The sequence below is a fragment of the Danio rerio genome, chromosome 20, assembly GCF_052040795.2.
Source record: "Danio rerio strain M-AB ecotype USA chromosome 20, GRCz13ab, whole genome shotgun sequence".
Classification (NCBI taxonomy): Eukaryota; Metazoa; Chordata; class Actinopteri; order Cypriniformes; family Danionidae; genus Danio; species Danio rerio.
The window spans coordinates 59,585,001-59,595,000 of NC_141040.1; the positions used below are offsets into that span (position 1 = coordinate 59,585,001).

The 10,000-nt window shown below is 45.8% G+C and overlaps 1 protein-coding gene across 15 annotated transcripts in view; it reads right to left on the bottom strand.

Moving 5' to 3' along the window:
* Positions 1-10,000, bottom strand: part of plcb4b (phospholipase C, beta 4b) — a 98,630-nt gene that overhangs the window by 66,011 nt on the left and 22,619 nt on the right. The window lies entirely within an intron of this gene.

Below are 10,000 nucleotides of genomic sequence, written 5' to 3' on the forward strand. Positions count from 1 at the left end.
TCAATCAAATCCACCACAGCTGTCAATCAAATCCACCACAGCTGTCAATCAAATTCACCTCAGCTGTCAATCAAATCCACCACAGCTGTCAATCAAATCCACCACAGCTGTCAATCAAATCCACCACAGCTGTCAATCAAATCCACCACAGCTTTCAATCTAATCCATCACAGCTGTCAATCAAATCCATCACAGCTGTCAATCAAATCCACCACAGCTGTCAATCAAATCCACCTCAGCTGTCAATCATACACACGACAGCTGTCAATTAAACACGTCACCGCACACATGACAGCTGTCAATCAAACATGTCACTGCACACACGATAGCTGTCAATCAAACACGTCCCCACTGCACACATGACAGGTGTCAGTCAAACACGTCACTGCGCACATGACAGCAGTCAATCAAACACATCACTGCGCACACAACAGCTGTCAATCAAACTTGTTACCGTGCACACATCACAGCTGTCAATCAAACACATCACAGCTGTCAATCAAACAAAAGCTGTCAATGTCAACGCCCTTAGAGTCGTCCTAACTTTCAGCCGTCATCTTTATGAATTAGCAGAACCCAAAACCCATAAACACAAAACACCTCAACCATCAGTCCAACTCTAATCTACTGCATCAGTTTAATTCAGCTGATCTGAACATGTGTGTGTGTGTGTGTGTGTGTGTGTGTTAATAACCAACGTCAACAAACACAATGAGCAGTGTGAGCCCTTGATCACCTGCTGATCACACCACGCTTAACCAACATTTACAGACCACCGCTGGTGCAGTTCCTCAGTAACCATGCAGTGAGGAACAATTAGCTGCAGAGAGATCAACAGGACAGACTCATCGCATCAGAGTGTGTGTGTGTGTGTGTGTGTGTGTGTGTGTGTGTGTGTGTGTGCGCGTGTGTGTGTGTGTGTGTACATGTATGTGTCTGCACATGACTTCTGCAAACAAACCCACCCTGGCAATGTTTGTCAAACTAATGCAAAAATAAGTCATTCAACACACACACACACACACACACACACACACACACACACATAGACACACACTCACACACACACACACACACACACACACACACACACACACACACACACACACACACACACACACACACACACACACACACACACACACACACACAGAGAGGAGTTCCTAAACACAGTGTCTTCAGCTGAAGGACGAAAGGCTGTGAGTGACATGAGTGTGTGTAAATAATGAGGAAGTGTTCAGTTTCATTGAGCTTTAATGGCAGATGATGAATTCAGCCAGAATAATAAACCTGACTGAGCTGAACACGAGCTGCTGGTTGTTTCCCTAGTTTAGCGCTGAGACGACTCTGATCTCTGCTGCCCACCGTCTGATCTCTGCTGTCCACCGTCTGATCTCACCTGACCACTGTCTGATCTCACCTGACCACTGTCTGATCTCACCTGACCACAGTCTGATCTCACCTGACCACTGTCTGATCTCTGCTGTCCACCGTCTGATCTCACCTGACCACTGTCTGATCTCACCTGACCACTGTCTGATCTCACCTGACCACTGTCTGATCTCACCTGACCACTGTCTGATCTCACCTGACCACTGTCTGATCTCACCTGCCCACTGTCTGATCTCACCTGACCACTGTCTGATCTCACCTGCCCACTGTCTGATCTCACCTGACCACCGTCTGATCTCACCTGACCACTGTCTGATCTCTGCTGTCCACCGTCTGATCTCACCTGACCACTGTCTGATCTCACCTGACCACTGTCTGATCTCACCTGACCACTGTCTGATCTCACCTGACCACAGTCTGATCTCACCTGACCACTGTCTGATCTCACCTGCCCACTGTCTGATCTCACCTGACCACTGTCTGATCTCACCTGCCCACTGTCTGATCTCACCTGACCACCGTCTGATCTCACCTGACCACTGTCTGATCTCTGCTGTCCACCGTCTGAGCTCACCTGACCACTGTCTGATCTCACCTGACCACTGTCTGATCTCACCTGACCACCGTCTGATCTCACCTGACCACTGTCTGATCTCTGCTGTCCACCGTCTGAGCTCACCTGACCACTGTCTGATCTCACCTGACCACCGTCTGATCTCACCTGACCACTGTCTGATCTCTGCTGACCACCGTCTGATCTCACCTGACCACTGTCTGATCTAACCTGACCACTGTCTGATCTCTGCTGTCCACCGTCTGATCTCACCTGACCACTGTCTGATCTCTGCTGTCCACCGTCTGATCTCTGCTGTGTTTATTGCTGTTGTTGTGTTGGTGGTCCTGCACAGCTCACCCCTCTGCTGCTGTAGACTGAACCCACACTGTTATTACTCAATCCATCATATCTGACATACTCAGACTCAGCTTTATTATCCCGTTAAGGAAACTAAAATTGCAACAAGGTACCATAACACAGGCGAAGTTCCATGTACACATTAAAAAATACTACTACACAACATCCATACGTCATAATGTAGAAACATCCCCCTCCCCCCTGGACTCATTTAATGACCTAATGGCCACCATTAGAAAAGAATTTCTGGTTCTATTTGTGCTGCAAATAGGAACCCTAAAACAACGTCCTGATGGCAACAGCTGAACTACAGAGTACAGTGGGTGATCCGGGGTGCATAGGATACCATGAGCTCTCCTTAGAACATAGTTTTGGTAGATCACCATTAAACCAGTCTGATTAAAACCAATGATCTTGAACGCTAAACCAAGCCAGCATTCACGTGTCCCAGCAGTCTTTGCTCTATCACCAGTCTGTGGTATCTCTAAGAGCAGAGGACACTCTTCTCTACCGCACGCTCAGAGCTGCTCACACTCCATCAGTAATGAGTCTGGAGGTTCCCTGTTGACTGGACTAAATCAGAGCGGAGGAATAAAGTGGACATCAGAAGCAGATTACTGAGGGAACGAGCAGGTCATTTCATCATGATGAACCCGAGAGAGGAGAATGTGTGTGTGTGTGTGTGTGTGTGTGTGTGTGTGTGTGTGTGTGTGTGTGTGTGTGTGTGTGTGTGAGAGAGAGAGAGAGAGAGAGAGGAGCTCATGCGCATCAGTGGGTTAGGGAGATGGAGACGCTCACGGCCTTGGGTTCAGGACCAAACATGGAGATGGAGAGAGACACTAAGACGTACATATACAGTCAAGCCAGAAATTATTCACACCCTGGCAAATACTGACTTGGGTACTGTTAATCAACCAAAATGACCCAAACTTCCCCCAAAAGATAACAAGACCTTGTACAAGAGGAATCATTGAGGGAAAATATTTCTCTGCTTTTATTTACGTTTGAACACAACATGGCATCTCCAAAACTGGCCCATGGGCACCGTCTATGGGGAAATCCAAAGTTCTACATCAGGGCTATTCAATTGACGGCCCGCAGGCTGAACCCAGCCCTCGAGGCACTTTGTTCCGGCCCTTTAAATAGTGTGAGCGAGACATCAGAGATCAATTTAGTTCAGTGGATAAACGGCCGCTACAGTTCTGAAGTGATGTGCATCTGTTCAATACAGCACTAGCTGCAGCTGAAGGCTGCGCAGAGCGTGAGTCACCTGACATTAAGCGAGATGCGCGAGCAGCCGAAAACATTTAGATGTGATTGTAGAAAAGGTCTTTTGATAGAGGTGTGAACCTATACTTGTCTCACGGTCGGTTCGGATTATCATGCCATCAATTCGGTTCAATTTGATATCTCGGTGCATCATGGTGCATTGACGATGCTTTCTATATACAGTGTTATATTTTAGGGGGGAGGCTATAACATGCTGTGTGTATAAACACACAGACACACAGCAACACACTGTCTCTCATTCACACACATACACAAACATAGACAGCATCAAACAAACAAACACACACACGCACACACACACAAACACACACACTTAAGCCCTTGCAACAGGGATAGCTCGCGCTGAGCGGAGCAGAAAAACGAAAAAACTGAAAAAATAAGCACTTTTCCGACGATCCCTTACAGAGAGCTCCTCTCAGCGCGAGCTCTGCCGGCTAAAGTAAACGCAGACTGCGAGGGATTAAACAGAGCAGTGCTCGTAATGTTGAGCGAAAAAAAAGAAAGACAGCTGTGAAACATAACCAGCTTTGTCTTTCTGTAGGAAACACACTTTAGATCTTTTTAGGGTGAGAGTTTTTCGAGTTATTGCCGTCTATAACTGAATGTGTGTCAGAAAAATCGAAAACAAAACCAACTGAAGCGCGCTCATCTCCTCATTTCTGGCGCCCCACTTAATATACAGCGCCCTTAGCATTTGCCTATGGTGCCTATGCCACGGGCCGGCCCTGAGTTGGCTGAGTGTTGTAAATACTCGCACTCAGCTCCCTCGCGACAGAGCGCATAGGAGATAAATGACGTCAGTACATAATAACCGGTTATGATTATTACTGAACCCATACCGAATTGTCCGCGTCTGCATCGCGGTGCACCGACGAAACAATTAATTTTGACACCCCTACCTTTTGCACAGTGCACTGATATCGTTAATAGGGATGCAATGATTAACCGATTTCACTATTAACCGCGCGTTAATACGTCACAGTTAATTAATGGTAAAGGCTTCTCAACGCCGCGTTTCTGTTGCACAAAACAAAACTGCTGCAACTAAACAGAGTTATGCTAACTGTGCGCTAGTTTAAAGCTCTGAGCTTATACCGAGGCTAATACACACACACTGGATTAACTACAGCAGCAGGCCGTTCACACATCGCATCTTTTCTGCACACAAGTTCATTATTTCCAATTAAGAATATATGACGATATGCATGCGCAACTGGAGCAACGTGCTCGCGGCTTTTCAGGCAGTAGAAAACATCACACTGTAGCAGCGAGAGTTGTGCGTGGGTTTCAGTGCGATGTGAACAAAAAATACGTTAGACGAGTTATTATTAAAATGATGATGTATAAATGAGCACAGGCGAAGCAGTGGAGCAGTAGGTAGTGCTGTCACCTCACAGCAAGAAGGTCGCTGGGTTGAGCCTCGGCTCAGTTGCCGTTTCTGTGTGGAGTTTGCATGTTCTCAACTTATCCAGCAAGTTTTTTACGCAGCAGATGCCCTTCCAGATGCATCCCATCTCTGAGAAACATCCACACACACACTCATACACTACGGACAATTTAGCCTACCCAATTCACCTGTACCGCATGTGTTCGGACTGTGGGGGAAACCGGAGAAACCCACCCCAACACAGGGAGAACATGCAAACTCCTCACAGAAACGCCAACTGAGCCGAGGCTCGAACCAGCGACCTTCTTGCTGTGAGGTGAACGTGCTACCCACTGCGCCGAACTACTTCACTAATATAACGCTTAAATTTACATTAGACGTGATTACTGTGAAACCATGATTACTCTTCAGAATCCACCAACCTATATCTATAATCTCTGCATCTGTAATTGTTGCGCAGTTTAAACACAACATCTGAGTGAGTGTGAGTGTAGAAGAGGCCTGCTTCAGCACTGCACTGCTTCTGCTAAGCTCTGAAACACAACATCTGAATATGTGTAGTAAAGCCACATTGTACACTGCGCTGATGTCATGTAGTTTCAAAATACAACATGTTAAAGAGCCCATATTATGGGTTTTTGAAAATTCCCCTCCATGTAGTGTGTAACACAGCTCTAAGTGAAGTGAAGTATCCAGCTAAGGCTTAAATCTGTAAGAGTTCAGTGTTTAAAACGGTTGATTCATCTATAAAAGAGTCGACTCATAGTGCTTCAAACGAGTCGCCTTGATACCGAGTCATTAGGTGTTTCGACATGACGTACGAACGAAACCAAGTTATTCACGTGCACGCGCAAACCCGGGAGACTTCAAACCTGAGGCCCCGCCCTCTGACGCAGAAACCCAGACACACACACACACACACACACACACACACACACACAAACATGCCGGTCGATTGAAGTCACACTGCAGATGGATATTATCGAGTCTCTACCCAAAGATGAAACCTCAGCATTATAACCAAGCAGTTGGAAACCTCTGGAAACTTCTGAATACTACATGCTACAAAGAATACTTCATCAGCGTTTGTTAAAGGAAGGATCAGTAAAGAGTAACTTACTGATGGACGTCAGGATGAGTTTCTTCCTCCATTTCTCAAGTGTAAGTACGCGATTAAAGTTGTTGCCTCGTTGACTCGAGCTTGCAAATGTATTTAGTTGTGATTTGTTACTTGTAACCGCGTGTACTGTATCAGGTTAACTGGCTATATTCTCTTATCGCGTGTAAAGTCACGTTAAAAAGGTGACGCGTGCTGCTTTGTTTACGGAGCTCTGTGGACGAGGGTAGTGTGTGCGTGCGCTGTCGTCCGGAGGTATGTGTGTTTGTGTGTGTGTGTGCGCGTGCAAGGACGAGGGCAATATGTCTGTGGGTCTGTGAAAAGAGCAGAGTGAGACAAGCTAGGAGATCTCCTCGACTGTTTTTGAGTTTTTGCTCAATAAAATAGTTAATCGTCTGTATTTTCAAGTCCACAGTCTGTATTTACATTGACCCACTGGCAGCTAAAATCCATGCCTACACTATCGAGCGTGTATGAACTGTGATTACTTTCTATATTGCTGATTAGCTGTTGGGCATTTCATTCTCTGACTGAAGGCAGTCGACCAATCGCAACAGACTGTCATCGGTCCAATCAGCGCAGATTAGCTTGGCACTAAGGAGGGGTTTGGGAACAAATGAATCACTGGACAATTCATACAGGAGTCGCTGGGATAATTAGGTAAAAATAAATGCAGATTATAAGACCATGACAGTGTTTTTTGACCTTGCATGCATATTAAACTGTTGTTGGAGACCCTTACAACCAAGATATGACCCTATTTCATGTATAATATGGGCTCTTTAACATTTTAATGTAGAAAAAGCCAATGTGTGTGTGTTTATGAGCACAAATACAGCATATGGGCTCTTATACTGCTGTTGTGGCATCACTCATACAGCATGTCATATCTCTCCGGCGCCTCATTCGGGATGCTCTTCATGAACTGCCCCCCATGACAAGCTAATTGAATAGCCCTGGTCTACACCATTCCCAGCAGCCCACACTTGTGAAAAGCATCCAGATGACCCAGATTCATTGGGAATAGTTTTTTTTAGTTGTTATCAACTCAACAGTGAAGCATGAGCTTGGCGGTTGGTTTGTGGACAGTCATGGTTCAGACAGGAGCTCGGTGTGGACCTGCTCACAGTCAGGACAGGGCTGTAAGACCAACTCTAGATCCAGCGGCTCCAGTGCACAGTTTTACTGAACAATACAAGATGCTCTGCGCTGAGAGACATCTCAGCGGATGTGTTTGGAAGCCAAACATGGTAAAGAAGAATGCCAGATCAGCACTAAGGCTATCCTGATGAATCTGAGGCCCCGTTTACACTAGTGCGTTTTAGTTTTAAAACAGCGTTGTAGAATGAAAACGATCCGCGTCCACACTCGCGTTTTACCCAGCGTTTCTGAACTGCTCTCCGTCCACACCAAAACGCTGAAAACGCACATCACGTGACCACACACACACTCTCGGGCAAGCGCTGCAGCATTTCTACCCAGATGAGAGCTCTGCTTGTCGGACTGCTCATCAAGCATCTCCCGCTGGATCTAATCTCACTATATTTGCTAAACGGGATATTTCATTCATCTTGTTGTCTTTATCTAACGACATAGGCCAATTCCCTGACTTTGGTCATTGGAATCTATTACTTGTTCACAGGTAACGTTTTTGGTTAAGCGCAAAGATAAGTTAATGATTAATCCAGGTACATTGACTGATCGCTTGCCTTTATTTCCTATAATGTATAAACTTATTGTGTTATACTTTTATAATGGCCATTATCGATTATTAAAACTGATATTCAGCAGAAGAGAGGCTGTGTTTCGTATTTTCACTGAAATTGAAAGGAGGCAGTTGTTATCAGCTCCGTTTTGTTATAAATATCCACACAGTGAAGATGACGCTCATATATGCAGCACGACACCTCAACATTTCTGCTGTCTGTTAAGTAGCTAATATTAAAATGAAAATAGGCAGTTCCTTAAATCATGTTTACATTTTATTGTTGAGAAAGTGAAACAACGTAGCCAAGGTGATGTGAATGAAGTTATAAAGTACACTGTTCCCTTTGACCCGTGTCCTCGGTATGTTTTCCATATCAAACTGAGAAGGGGGAGACTGCAGCCTTGATCAAACTTGCGAAGTCTGAACTTACAAGGAGAGAATGCAGGACTGAACTGTGTGTGTAGGCTGCTTAATATTGAGGAAAAGCCCCAATCCTCCGTTTTCAGATGTCTCCGTCTTTCCCCATCCACTCTGAGACAGAGCAGCAGCGTTTCAGAATGAAAACGGCCTCTCCAGCGTTTCCAAAACGCTCCGTTTTTGGCGCTCGAGAACTCCGGCGTAGTGTGGACGGATGGCGTAACCGTAGCAGAACTTACACGTTTTAAATCGAAAAGGCATTAGTGTAAACGGGGCCTGAATGTCATTGTTGTTCATAATGCTGTAGCATTCATTTGGTGTCAAAAAGGAGAAACCCTAAGAACACCATCCCCACTGTCAGATGCGGTGTCAGGAACCTAATGCTTTGGGTTGATTTCACGCAGTCTAATCATAGTAAACAGCACCGTGAAGAGGGAGAAACAGAACAAAGTCCTCCACAACAGCATCAAGCAGGAGAAACTTGGGCTTGGCCTCCACCAGTGAACATTTCAGCAGGACCACCAGCCAAATCCCAGCAGAAGTGGTGAAGAAATGGTTGGCAGACACAAGCATTAACGGTATGCAGTGGCCCAGCCAGAGTCCTGACCTAAACTTCATCTTTATTTCTCTAGTGCTTTTACAACGTCGACTGCGTCAAAGACCGTTGAACACAGAAGAAGTTCTTGTAAATTGATGCGTCAGTCCAGTTTTCCCAACTAAAAATATGTGGAGGAGCTGAAGATCAGGGTGATGAAGGAGAAAGAGCTGCTCATCAATGGAGATGAGTGGACAAAAACACCAGCGAGACACGCAAAACACGGATCAGCCATTACAGCAGGAGTCTGACTGCTCCAGCAGCCAATAAAGGCTTTCTGCTGATTATTGAGAAGAGGATGAAGAGTTCTGAACATGACACTTTCTGCTCAAAGGTAAGAAGATCGTCATGTTTGGGAGAAGCCTGTGACATTTCCACTCAAAACACTGTCTGCTGAATCAAAGTAACTTTAAGTCAAAATTTGACCAGGGGTATGAACACTTTCAGGCCTGAATATATACATCCCTTATTTATATATCGAGAGAGAGAGAGAGAGAGAGAGAGAGACTCCTCGGCTTGAGAAACTCTCAGAAGCACACAGATGCATGTGTGTGTGTGTGTGTGTCTGTGTGTGTGTATGTGTGTGCATGTGTGTGAGCAGAATAGCAAGATGCGCATCAGGCCGCTCCACTAATAATAGCAGCGTGTGAGTGTGTGTGAGTGTGTGTGTGTGTGTGTGTGTGTGTGTGTGTGTGTGTGTGTGTGGCACTGCAGGTTCGTCCCGCTGCGTCTCCAGCCTGGGAACGACCCCATAATTCCCTGCTATTATCTCTGACCAAATATGTACCTAACAGGAACGCAGAATTAGAGTTTCTGTCCTGCAAACCCAGCAGATAAGGCCAGAGAGGAGAAAGAGTGAATATTTTCCAGCCACAGAAATAGAACACTGCCTTTTACAGAGCTGAGGATTATGGGTAAATAACTGAGCGGAGCGGAGCTTATATGGCAGCGGATCTGAGGGAGAGTTTACCGTGGTGAACAGGTGAACAGTTCATCATGCAGACCCCCATCAGGACCACCTCAGTATAAACACAGCCGTCTGCAGAGACCCACAGTACTGCGCTATAAACACCAGGTCAGGATCCCAGATCTCACTGCAGCGGCTCCAGTATTAGCCCTCATGTCCACTACACTCAAGTTAATGCTGGATTATTGATTATTGCTGGAATATCAGAATCAGC